The following is a 14662-nucleotide window of genomic DNA, read 5'->3' on the forward strand; positions in this document are numbered from 1 at the left end:
TTTTAGGGTTTGAACATGGCCGGAGACACTACCGCGTCTCCTGATAATATGTTAACAAATTAATTTAGTCATTTCGACATCATAAATAAATACAACAATTATAAGATTATATGACGAACGCAGTACAAATTCATGTATGTTGGCATGAGTTAGAGCGTCAGATGCTGTTATATTATGTAACCACTGTGAACAAATTAATATATCCGCTCAAATATTACATTTAGATTTTTAATAAATAGTATTAACTTACTTTTTTGTCAACGAACATAACACTTTTTTAAAAAATTATTTCTTTTTACTTAACATAGTCACAATGTGTACTTTTTTAAAAAACAAATCGAAATCTGTATCTTACAATGTCGGCGCGCTGTATATATACCCAATTTTTAAGATGACGTAGACAATTTTTTTAGAATATCATAATAAGAGCCGTCAAGACGCTCGGTGTCCTTTTTTAGGTTGATACTGTTGTTTTCTTCTTTAATATATATCATTTCTGATATCAACCTTTTATAATAATTCTTTTCATAATCTAGGATTTTTGTGTCGTTCCAATTGAAATTGTGTGTAAATTTTACAATATGATCAGAAACCACCGAGTGCCTTGCTGAATCTAATCTAATATTATTTTTATGTTCATTTACTCTTGTACCTAATTGTCTTTTCGTCTGTCCTACATATGTAGCATCACAATTATTACATGAAATCTTATATATGACCCCTGAATTATTTTGGAGCTTTTCTCTGTCTTTTTGCGTTTTTATGATTCTGTTTAATTTCTTTAGACATCTGTATCCTACTGTTATATTTGATTTCTTTAATTCTGATGCTACTAGTTCCGAGATTCTTTCAATATAAGGTATCGCTATGAATTTTTTATTATTGTCATTATTTATGATTTCGTTATTTATATCTTGAGTCATTTCTTTGTTTAATCTATTAACAATAAGGAACTTCAGTCTATTATTGATTTCTGAGAAAATGAGATCAAGAGGATAACTATTGCTCAATAAAATCTCTATGATTAATGAAAAGATTTCAATGTTACACAAAAGTTTAGCTTCAAATGTACTTTACAATGGCGTATTTGGATTTTTAAAAAATGATACAATTTTTTTAACTACCCTTTTCCCACTCAATATTTTTTTATATTTTGAGAAAATTTTTAAATTATATATATTTTAAAGCTTATGTATTACGTTAAATTCAACTATATATGTATAAATATAATAAGTTATCACAATGATAACTTATTAACTATTACGAGGCCATGTGTAACGAGCAAATAAAAAATTATTATAAATCTTGGAAAAACTTTAATTTAAAAAACCAATTACAAACGTTTCGACCTGTAATCAGTCTTCTTCAATGCGCAATAAACAATATAATAAATAAATAAATATAACTAAAAATTCTAATAAAAAGTCGCAATAACGAAACTATTTTTGTTACTGCTAAAAATGGGTTTAGGGGTGCAACCAATCGTCAGAAAATCTGTTTTTACATTCCTGAAGCAAATATCGTCGAGACGAATAGAAATATAAAAGATTTCAATGTTACACAAAAGTTTGGCTTCAACTGTACTTTACAATGGCGTATTTGGATTTTTAAAAAATGATACAATTTTTCAAACTACTCTTTCCCACTCAATATTTTTTTTATATTTTGAGAAAATTTATAAATTATATATATTTTAAAGCTTATGTATTACGCCAAATTCAACTATATATGTAGAAATATAATAAAGTTACACTTAAATGGCTACGTCTCCAGCATTGTAGCAAAATTGCGTTATTAAACTTAGAGATTAAAGATATTAATTGTAAATTACGTGCGTTACGTGTCAATTTGAATCATATCGAAAAGCGATTATTTGATAATTTACCTTTTGAGTTTGTCGTTGGCTTTTTTGATCACAATAGGCATATCATTCATAAATATAATAATAGTGAGAAGTGGCGTCTAAGAAACAAATTTGAATACATTTGTCTCAAGTATTATGGGGTTCGGAATCCATTGATAAAAATAGATTACAGCAAATGGATCGTGAATATCAGCAATTGTCGCGTTCCGGATTCGGTGATGGGGTTTCTCGGTTTGGGTGATAAGTTTGACGTACCCATTTGTAGAGATAATAAAGATGATAGGAAAATCTCTGCATTAGAAACCATAAAGAATATTGAAGTTAATCATAGAAAGTTTCCCAGTGACAACCTGGATAATTTGAGATTTTTGATAGCGAGTTCGGTACATAAGTTTCTGAGTAAACAAAAACATGTAGGTTACATCGATAATTACATTTGTAATAGATACTCCAATTGCTCAAAATTTTTGAAATCTAACAAAAATATTTTTGCAACTAAAGCTGATAAAGGCCAGGTTACTGTGCTGATGGACCGGACAGACTATGTTGAGAAAATGAATTTTTTATTGAAAGACGATTCTACGTATAGATCACTTAATAGGACTCCGTTGAAGTCACTAAGCACGAGGGTCGCTAATTTATTAAAATCTTGGTTGGATAATAGATTAATAGATGATAACACATACAGACAATTGAGGTGTACGAATGGTAATTTGCCTCGTGCTTATGGCTTACCAAAGATTCATAAGGTAGGTTACCCTCTCCGCGTCATAATTTCAACTGTAGGAAGTCCTGTTTACAACATAGCATCCTTTTTGAGTGAGATACTACAAAATGCAGTCAATAAACCTCGATCTCATGTCAAAGATAGTTGGTCCTTTGTGGAGATTATTAAAGACAGAAACATCGACGACAGCCATGTTATGATTTCGTTGGACGTGACTTCACTTTTTACTAACACCCCGTGGGAATTAATTAAAATAGCAATAGAAAACCGATGGGATGACATCTCACAATTTACTTCGTTTAGCCTTGCGCAGTTTTTACACGCCATTGACACGGTTATGCGCTCAACAAGTTTCGTTTTTGACGGAAAATTTTACGAACAGGTTTTCGGTTCTCCGATGGGGTCTCCTTTGTCTCCGATTCTTTCTGACATTGTTATGGACGATTTGGAATCATATTGTTTGCGTCAATTGGATTTCGAACCCTATTGTTATTTTAGGTACGTCGATGATATTTTTTCAATTATTCCGAAAGGAAAAATTGAGGATATGCTTAGTGTGTTCAATGGTTTCCACACTCGACTTAAGTTTACGTTCGAACTAGAGAAAAATTGTTCTCTGAGTTTTTTGGATACGAACGTTATACGTATTGGTGGTAGATTGACGACCAATTGGTACCGCAAGCCTACGTATTCAGGCCGCTATATTAATTTTCTGTCAAATCATTCTATGAGATATAAAATCAGCGTGATTACAAGCCTAGTTGATAGGGCTATCTTACTCGCTGACCCTATGTTTCATGAAAAAAATATTAATTTAATCAAAAGAATTCTTATTAATAATTGTTACCCGTTAACAATTATAAACAAAAACATTAATAAAAGACTTCGAGCGATTAAATTTGGCGGTAATCTTAACTCGCCCAATCGAAATAAATTTGATACGCGAAATTGCATTGTGTTACCTTACATTAAAGATCTGAGCGAGAATATTACGCGTTGCATTAATAAAAATAGAATTGATGCTTTATATACTGTCCCAAAAAAATTGGACACATTGATAAAAAGAGGTAAAGATGGGATCGAAAACTTAAAAAGAACTGATATTGTTTATAAAATTGAATGTGCGAATTGCGATTCGGCGTATATAGGACAGACAAAGAGACATTTAGAAACGCGCATTAAAGAACATAGAAATAACATAAAAAAAGACACGACATTGCATTCTGTCGTGAGTTTGCATCGGACTTGCAACAATCATGAGTTCCGTTGGGATTCTCCGGTGATTCTGCATGAAGAAAAACAAATAAGAAAAAGAGAAATTGCAGAAATGTTTTACATAAAAAAACAAGGAAAAAGTATTAATTTACAGAAAGATACGGAGAATTTTAGTGGGATTTATGATCGTGTTCTTGACGTTATTTAAGTCGTTTTTATTTTTACTTTTATTTTTATTTTTATATCCACCTATTTATTTATTTTTATTTATTTGACTTTATTATGACGATTTAAATTGCGAAAGACACATTTAGTTTCGTCTCTATTTTCTTAACGCTTAGTGACTAAGATTCTTGCGAACAGTTAACATCTATTTATTTTGTGCTTACTTCTGTCAGTCTTGCATTGTTCATCAAAACAAGCGTTAACATTGTCGGTTGTTTGCATAGAAGTTGTTTTACTGTTTTAAATTTGGTATGTAACACATTTTTGTTTTTAAATGTATAATTATTTGTTGCGAATAAGTGTATTAAATTATAATTATTTTGATCGAACTTTTTATAAATGTACTTGAAAAGGGCTGCAATGACAGCCGAAACGTTGTATTTCAAATAATTATTCATAATAAATTATCGCCAGTCTGGTCGACTTTAAACGTTGAGGAGTGGTTTTTTATTAATGATTACTGGCAACCTTAAGGATTATTATTTATAATAAAGTTATGTTGCGGAAATTAGTTCTTGAGAAATAAAATAAAGACGAAATACGAAAGAGAAAAAAGTCTGTTACTGCTTGATTCATGGACAGGACATTATTCGGAACAATTAAAAGAATTTATTCTGACAAACAAAAAAGTAAATATTTTAACAATACAAAAAAAAAATAGTTTTGTATAAAAATTAATTAATGAAAGGCTCGTATAATTTAACAAAATTAAACAAATCATATATAGTAGGCCAACTGAACGAAATTTTTTAAGGGAATGTAAGAGATATTGTTTGTTTCCCAACCATTTGCGTAATTTCTGTAACAATAAATTTGTTTTCCATCACTATAAATCAAAAAATAGGATGCGTGGTTTGTTGCATAATATCAGAACTGAAATTCTTAACATAGAGATATTTGATTTATATAGAACTTTAAACTCACTTAATAAAAAACGGTCAAGGCAATTCCAAATTCTCCAAAATCTTTTACCATCTTATATCTGGCAGGAGATTTTAAATCACCATTGCAACTCCTTTTCTTTGTTCAACCAAAAATTATATCTCATACACAAGAAAAAATTCCTATGGCTACGTAAATCGCATGAAACAGAGTACATTAAAAATATTGATCCTACCGAATTGAAAACAATATCATCGACAAATATTGTTGATAACACTGTTTCTGCCAACAGTTTTCGTTGTGCTACACATAACCCTTTACAACAAATTAACCAGAAATGGTTTATTAATTTAACTGATAAAAAAATTCCCCCCAATGTAACCAATCTATTACAATTGGGAGGTGAATTTAGTCTCCCAGTTAACTTAAATAAAAAAGTAGCTATACGAATTCATCAAAGATATAGAAAGCAATTCTAAAGGGATCAGAAATCTTACTTCGATTCGTAATGCTGCCATTCCACAATTTTCATTATTTTTAAACAATAACGACAAAAAAACGGACATACAAGAAAAATTATTTCACATGCATAAAGACACAATTAAATTCTGCAATCAAAATCCTAATATTTTATTTACTAGAGCAGATAAAGGCAGCATTACAGTCGCACTAGAAAAAGAATTTTATATAAAAAAAGTTGAGAGTCTCCTAGAAGACGATTCTACGTATACCATAGTTAAAAACAATCCATCAACAAAAATAGAAAAAGAACTCAATATTTGTTTAAAAAAATGGTTGAAAAAAGATTTCATCAACAAAAAAGAATATTATTATTTATTTTCAAGCGACTCTCTTCTTCCTAAAGCCTATGGGCTCCCCAAGATCCACAAGGAAAATATTCCTTTTAGATTAATAGTTTCCTCAATAAATACTTCTCTATATAATATTGCTTCTTTCTTTCATAAAATTTTAAAAGATAGCCTTCCTAGAGCGGACAGTTTTGTAAATAACAGTTTTGATATATGCAACATTCTATCAGGGAAAACAATACAAGATACCGACATAATAGTTTCATTGGACGTTGTTTCATTATTTACTAATGTTTCTGTAGATCTTGCATTAAACGGTATCAATAATAGATGGCATTTTATAGAGTCACACACAAAGATTCCCAAAAATGAATTCATAGGTATGATAAAATTTATATTAACTTCTACATTTTTCACTTTTAATAACATAACTTACAAACAAATTTATGGGACTCCTATGGGTTCCCCACTTTCTCCGATCATTGCCAATATAGTCATGCAGGACTTGGAAACATTAGTAATTAGTAATTTAAATTGCGAAATGACTTTCTATTTCCGTTATGTAGACGACATTATTTTATGCACTTCCGCTGACAATATTACATATGTTTTGAACGAATTCAACAATTATAACGATAGACTACAATTTACATTGGAAAAAGAGGCTAATCGTTGTATAAGCTTTTTAGACATAATGATCAAAGTAATAGATAATAAAATTTATTTAGATTGGTATCACAAAAAGACATTCTCAGGTAGATTACTTTCATTTTTTTCAAATCATCCGACTTGTCATAAAATAGGAACAATTTATAACTTGGTAGATAGAGCTTTATTACTATCACATCCGCAATTTCACAAAAAAAACATAGAGAAAGCTATTAACATTTTGCTATCCAACGGTTATCCTCTTGATCTAATTTTCACAGAAATAAAACGCAGATTAAAAAATCTCTCAACTAAGAAATTTAACAAGCCTAATAATAACAATATAACAGATACTAATAATACTAATACTAACATTAAATATTTTGTCATACCATATATAGAATCAATATCTGAGAAAGTTGCTTCAGCAATAAGAAGACCTGACGTAGTGGTAGGATATCGTTGCATTAAAAAATTAAATGACTTCATAAGAGTTCAAAAGGACAAAAATAATTGCCCCACGAATTCTAACGTTATTTACAAATTGAATTGCAACGATTGTGACGCCACATATGTCGGACAGACAAAAAGACAGTTAGGAACGAGACTTAAAGAACATAAAAATAATATTAAATCAGACTCTGCTAGACATTCGGTTATCACGGAACACATTCTAAACGAACAACATACATTTGACTGGGACAATATTAAAATTATGGATCATGAAAAGAATTACCATAAAAGACTAATATCTGAAATGATCCACATTAAAGAACAGAAAAATGGAATTAATTTAAATACAGACACCGAATTGTTAGACAGTAGTTATTTTGACATACTTAAAAAATTTGCTGAATCATAATTTAGAAAAAACATTGGTAATAAATAAATACATCACGCTCTCTATTTTGACATTTGGTATTCAGACTTCGCAACACACACTTGAAATATCGGGGAAAAGGACTTGTTAAAACGATAATGTAAGTTGAAAGATTTTTTAATTCTCTCTGACATTGATTTAATTCGCGTATTATATCCGTAGCATGCTCAAATGTCGCATAACTTGGCATCTCAGACCAATCGCCTTGCATATCTATTGGTCAACAGCGAAGAATCGTTTTAATTTTATATTTTAATATTTAACTAACTTTGTATTTTTAACATTTAACTTTGTATTTTAATATTTAACTTTTATGTATTGATAAAGACTGTAGTGCAGTCGAAACGTTTACAATTTATATCGATTCTGTAACGGAATGTTAATTTAATTATTTAACTATTAATAAAAAAAATTTTTACACCTTATTTATTTGCTCGTTCAGTTGGCCTACTATATATGATTTGTTTAGTTTTGTATAACTTTTAAGTGTTTTCGGTTTTAGACTTTGAAAAAATTTTGTTTGATGTTTTTCTGAAAAAAGGTAAGAAAGGCGCCCAGTTAACGGCATGCCAGTAACAAAAAATTACCTATGCAAAACTCATGTAGAATTCTATGAAAAATTAATCATTGCAAATCTAAAATTGCAAGAAAGGCGTAAAGAGCCATACGCGGATGTTGCTGCGTACATTTTCAACGAAACTAAGTTTTCGTTGGAAATAAACCGTGCACAAGGCACGTATTATTCTCGGTGTACTACTAAGACTTAAAATTTTTGAAATAATCTCATACTTGAGATTTAAATTCAAATACCTCCTAACCCCCTTATGGAAATAAATAAATAATTGCGAGAGAAAAATCTAGATCCAAAAGTCGCTGAATCGGGAATCGAACCCGAGATCTTTCGCTTGCCGGGCGACTGCTCTTCCAACTAAGCTATTCAGACCCTTCGATTTTATACCTTTCTCTGCTTATACTTTAAATGATGCCTATTCACCGGCGTGTATACTACCAAGACTTAAAATTTTTAAGTTTTGGTAGTATACACGCCGGCTCTGTAATATATTAAATATAAATCTAAAAGCGCAAGAAAGGAGTACAGAGCCATACGCGAATGTTGCTGCGTACATTTCCAACGAAACTAAGTTTTCGTTGGAAATAAATCGTGCACAAGGCACGTATTATTCTCGGTGTATTACCAAGACTTAAAATTTTTAAGTTTTGGTAACCCTTCGATTTTATACCTTTCTCTGCTTATACTCTAAATGATGCCTATTCGCCGGCGTGTATACTACCAAGACTTAAAATTTTTAAGTTTACTTAAAACTTAAAAATTTTAAGTCTTGGTAATACACCGAGAATAATACGTGCCTTGTGCACGATTTATTTCCAACGAAAACTTAATTTCGTTGGAAATGTACGCAGCAACATTCGCGTATGGCTCTTTACTCCTTTCTTGCGCTTTTAGATTTATATTTAATATATTACAGAGCCGTAATTTAATCTTAATTGTTAATTATTGCAAACCCATGTAGAATTCTATGAAAAATTAATCATTGCAAACCCATGTAGAATTCTATGCAAAATAAATCATTGTAAACCTATGTAGAGAATTATATGAAAAATTATTCATTGTAAAATTCATGTAGAATCTTACTACAAAAGTAATGACATAAAAAAATTGCACCAAGTGAAAGTAGAAACTTGTACCAGTAAAAAATTAAAATTGCAAACATATATAGAGTCGTACAATGAACTAGTAAAAATTAAAAATTGCGCAAATAAATAAAAATTTTTACAAAAAATTAAAATTTAAAAACTTATGCAAATTTATAATTAATATAAAATTTTAGTTAAAAAACTTGGCGCACTGCTAAATAATATATTCTAATGATATTAAAATTTAATTATTTGTTACTTTAAAACTTATTGCAATTAAAATATATTTTAATATATAATGATAAAATTAATGAAGCCGCCAGTGATGAGTAAAACCATACAAATTTATTGAAATTTCGACCTAACTGGCCAGTACAATTTAATTACAGAGAACTCACTTTTTCTGGCAGATATCTAAATTTCCTTTTTAACCACCCCCTTCAGTACAAAATCAACACGATTAGAAGTTTAGTCGACAGTCCTTTATTACTCTCAAATAAATGCTTTCACACTGATAACATCAGAATTATTACGGATATTTTGGTCAACAATTGCTTCCCGAAACCTTTCATTGAACTACATATTGAAAAGAGAATGAAAACTCTAAAACACCGTAGAGAATATTTGATAATTAATGACAATGGATGTAAAAAGTTTAATACGAGATCATTGTTATCGATATAAAATACCTTATATATAAAACTTGAGCGAAAATTTGAGTATTGCGTTAAAAAAAATGTGGCCTCGACATTGTTTATACTATCCCGAAAAAATTAAATAGATTAATCAAGAGAGGTAAAGATAAGATCAACCATATGAAAAAAACTGACGTTGTGTATCTGATAGAATGTAACGATTGCAATGCAACATATACAGGACAAACAAAAAGACAATTAGCTACACGCGTAAACGAACATTGTAGAAATATTAAACAACATCATAGCAATTTTAACGTAATTAGCAAACATCGAAAAAAATATGACCATGATTTTAAGTGGATGGAACCTAGGATTTTGCATTGCGAAAAACATAGAAGGAAGAGAGAATTAGCGGAGATGTTTTTTATTAAAAAATATAAGAATAACATATTAATTTGCAAAAAAACACAGAAAATCTAAATCCGATTTATGATAAGTTGATTCACAGTATATGATTGTCTATTTATTTATTTATTCATTTCGTTGTATTGTAGAACTTTGATATTGTGTTTTTAACGTTTGACTTAAATTGATTTACTTGTTTCCGGTTTAACATTAGTAATTTTACTGCTGTCCAATCAACATCTTGAAAGGTACATTACATTATTTTTATATTATTTTAAATTTCTTCGGTAACAACTTTGTAAATTATTGTTTCATATCTTAATCATTGTATATTTTTATTGTGCAGTTACACTTGAAAAGGACCCGTACCTAAGGGTCGAAACGTAGTGTTTGTAATTAAATTGTACTGGCCAGTTAGGTCGAAATTTCAATAAATTTGTATGATTTTAATATATATTGCAATTTTAATTTTCCACTAGTACAAGTTTCTACTTTCACTTGGCACAATTTTTTTTATATCATTACTTTTATAGTAAAATTCTACATGGGTTTACAATGGATAATTTTTCATACAATTCTCTACATTTGTTTACAATGGTTTATTTTGCATAGAATTTTACATGGGTTTGCAATAATTAATTTTTTATAGGATTCTACATGGGTTTGAAATGGGTAATTTTTTGTTACTGGCCGTTAACTGAGCGCCGTTAACTGGGCGCCTTTTTTTACCTTTTTTTTAAAGGTAAGTTTTTAGAGATTATATCATTCATTGTATAGAATCTCTATTAATACTCTATTAATATTAATACTCTGTGCCAAAGATCAGATAATCTTTATGACAAGATTGTAATTAATTTTCTGCAAACCTATCAGTCCCAACTGCCATACATATGTATGTGAGAATTGTGGCCTGTACACTTTCGTGTTTTTATTTTTATTTTATTATTTCTTACGTACAAATATAACTAGTTTTGTTTAGTTAATACATTGTGCCAAAGAGTCACAACTTTATAACGATTAATTTCTTAGTGCTTGTAATTAAATGATATATATCCATTATTATTTTTGTGATTCACATATTTTATGAGATGTACTATTGATCAAAAAGTCATTTTATTTTATGTCATAATTCGAGTACTATACTACAATTCTACTCCATAAAATATTGTACATGCGAAGGAAGTACATTATCCTTGTTATAATATCGATTTTTACCGAGGTAAGAGTTGTGCGATGTAAAAGACTATGATATCTTTTTTGTATCAAATGAGTCTGACGATGAAAATAAAATAGCTAATTTATAAAATATTCTATTTTGCTGATTTTTCATTATTGTTTCACTGCAGATTGGCAAGATTTATGAGACAGTTCCTCGAAATTAAACAAGTTTATATTTTATTTTAAAACAACAATCTTATATATCTATCTATTACATTAATGTCTGTTGTAGATTTTAGAATTATAGAATATGTTAATATTTTCTGGTTATAAGATTGTTGTTTTAAAATAAAATATAAACTTGTTGATAAACTTGTTGATAAATAAATACTTGCAAAACATCAATGTGTATGTATATGACTAATAAATGACTAATATTTATGTATACATGACTAATATATATGTATATATTAGTCATATACATATACATTAATACGAGGGTCACTATTTATATTTCGAGAATAGGAACAAAAACAAATAGTTAAGCTGCGAATATATTTTTATTGTTTTTCAAAGTACTCGCCACGATGATCGATACACTTTTGCATGCGCTTAAACCAATTTTCAAAGCATTTATTCCATTTCGAATGAGGTATCTCCAAAACATGATTTTTGAACGCTTCAATAGCTTCTTCGGGCGATGAAAATCGTTGACCACGCAGTTTATTTTTCACGGATGGGAACAAAAAGAAATCATTGGGTGCCAAATCAGGGCTGTACGGCGGATGACCCATCAATTCGATGTTTTGAGTGCTCAAATAGTCTCTTGTTTGAGCCGATGTGTAAGAGCTCGCATTGTCATGATGAAGAACAATCCGACTCCTAGTTATCATATGAAGTTAGATTTATTTTAATTATTTTAATTATTATATTGATAAGAGAAAGATATTCTTTGTTTGATTTTATTAATTATCAATGTTATTTATGATATATAGTAGTTTTATATCCTTTATTTATTATATTTTTTATTAGAATTTTAGCTGAGTTGAATCGAAGACCTATAGATTTTATTGAAGGTGAATCAGAATTAGTTTCTGGCTTTAATATTGAATATTTTAGAGGAGGGTTTACATTAATTTTTTTATCTGAATATGGGATGATTATTTTTTTTAGATTAATTAGAATTTATATATTTAGAAATTTATTGAGATATTCGATAATTTTAATTTTTATTTTAATTAATATTATATGTAGAATGGTAATTTTTATACGAGGGATATTACCTCGAATACGATATGATGAGTTAATATATTTATGTTGAAAAATTATTTTACCAATAATTTTAGTTTATATTATATTAATTTTTGGATTTAAATTTATATTGTTAATAATAATTTAAATAAAAAAAATAATAAGAGCTTAAAAAGTTAATAGAAAATTAAAATTTCTTTAATATGTTTTCAAAACATAAACTTAAATTCAAGATCATTTACTTATTATTTAATAATAAAAAAATTAATAAATAAGTATAATAGTATATATATATATAAAATTTAAGATATTTATTTAAATATTAAGAAATTTTATATTTTTATAAGAAGGGAAAGAATAATAAAATAAAAAAAGTAACAAAATGATAATAATTGTCTAATTAGAATAAAAGGTATTTCGATGGGTTGAGCTCCTGCTCATGTTAATAAGATAAAAATATTAATAAAAATTCAAAATAAATATTGATTTAAAGGATAAAATAATAATGAATTAAATTTTATAGAAATTAAAGGTAAAAAATATAAGATAATAATTGATGATAATAGTGCGATTACTCCTCCTAATTTATTAGGGATAGATCGAAGAATAGCATATGCATATAAAAAGTATCATTCAGGTTGAATATGGATTGGAGTAACTATTGGATTAGCTGGGAGAAAATTATCAGGGTCACTAAAAATATAAGGTATTTCTAAGTTAATAATAAAAAAAAAAATATAAATCCATATATATCAATGCAAAATTAATACCTAATCAAACACATCACATACCAATGTTCAGCTCGTATGACAATAAAAACAATGATAAATTATTAAATTAAGGCCATGTGTAACGAGCAATACGAAATTATTTTATTATTTAGAAGAAAATTCTTAATTTGACATAATAATTACACAAACGTTTCGAGCTCTACTTGCTCCTCTTCAGTGCGCAAAAAAATAATGATAATAAATACCCATAATAAATAAATACATACATAAAGTTCTAATAAAAAAATCCGCAATACATAGTCAATATAAGTTATATAGTTAAGTCATAGTTAAAACGCAAAATATATTTACAATGAATTGAAACCATTAAAATAGTTCAACAAAGTAAGAACCCAATTAGAAGCAGAATGATTCGTCCGGTTATTCATAAAATATTTTAGAATTATTAATAAAAACTCGGAGTGACACTTATACATTGCTCCAAACGAACCACTTATCGTTATTTGACGAAAGTCCCTCGATCTGGCAATGATTATGTCCATCTTCTCCAAATTATTTGATATTTGTTAACTGAATTTAGAGAATTTATTCAATTGTAAAATAGGATTCCACTAATGTGTATGTAAAAAAATTAAAAATTACAAATTAAACTAAATACTAAAATATTGAACCTTTATGCTTACAAATTGTTCCGAATAACTTGAGATGACGATGCTTCTAATTGTTGTTGGCCTTATTGTTAGTACTTGACTGTTGTCTAGTCTTTTAAAAAGTCGAATAAATAGGTGTCAGATCTCACAAAATAAACATTTACATAAGTCTAAAAATTCGATATTTCTTCTAGAATGTCGAAATACGCGTTATTAAGCAATTCGGTGTCTGTGTTATTATTTATACCATGCCTTTGTTCCTTGATGTGTATCATTTCCGAGATAAGTCTTTTATAATAATTAGATTCAATATCAAGTATTTTAACGTTATCCCAATCAAAAGCATGTTTTTTATTTATAATATGTTCAGAGACCACAGAATGCTTGGAGGAATCAAATTTAATATTATTCATATGCTCTTTTAGTCTAGTGCGTAATTTTCTTTTGGTTTGCCCAACATACGAAGCTTCACAATCCTTACAATTAATTTTGTAGACAACATTATTATTATTGTTATGCACGTTTTTGTCCTTGTGGACTTTAATAAATTTGTTAAGATTATTTAGACAACGGTATCCTACTCTGAAATCTGATTTTTTTATTGTCGATGCTATTGTCTCAGAAATGTTATTAATGTATGGAATGACAAAAAATTTTTTCTTGCTATTATCTTCTGCAATTTCTTTTTTTCTATTGTTGTTAAACTGTCAATGTATAAGTGCAATGTATAAGTGTCACTCCGAGTTTTTATTAATAATTCTAAAATATTTTATGAATAACCGGACGAATCATTCTGCTTCTAATTGGGTTCTTACTTTGTTGAACTATTTTAATGGTTTCAATTCATTGTAAATATATTTTGCGTTTTAACTATGACTTAACTATATAACTTATATTGACTATGTATTGCGGATTTTTTTATT

The 14662-nt window shown here is 28.4% G+C and overlaps 1 long non-coding RNA gene across 1 annotated transcript; it reads right to left on the reverse strand.

The window, feature by feature from the left end:
* Positions 1 to 13208: 13208 nt before the first annotated feature.
* LOC146722493 (uncharacterized) lies at positions 13209 to 14442 on the reverse strand. The gene is made up of 2 exons (XR_014925138.1): positions 13773 to 14442; positions 13209 to 13659 (listed from the first exon to the last, which is right to left on the reverse strand). It is a non-coding gene; the product is annotated as an uncharacterized LOC146722493 (long non-coding RNA).
* Positions 14443 to 14662: the final 220 nt, after the last annotated feature.

This window comes from Nylanderia fulva, unplaced genomic scaffold, assembly GCF_048542155.1.
Source record: "Nylanderia fulva isolate GAGA-0341 unplaced genomic scaffold, ASM4854215v1 Scaffold308, whole genome shotgun sequence".
Taxonomy (NCBI): Eukaryota; Metazoa; Arthropoda; class Insecta; order Hymenoptera; family Formicidae; genus Nylanderia; species Nylanderia fulva.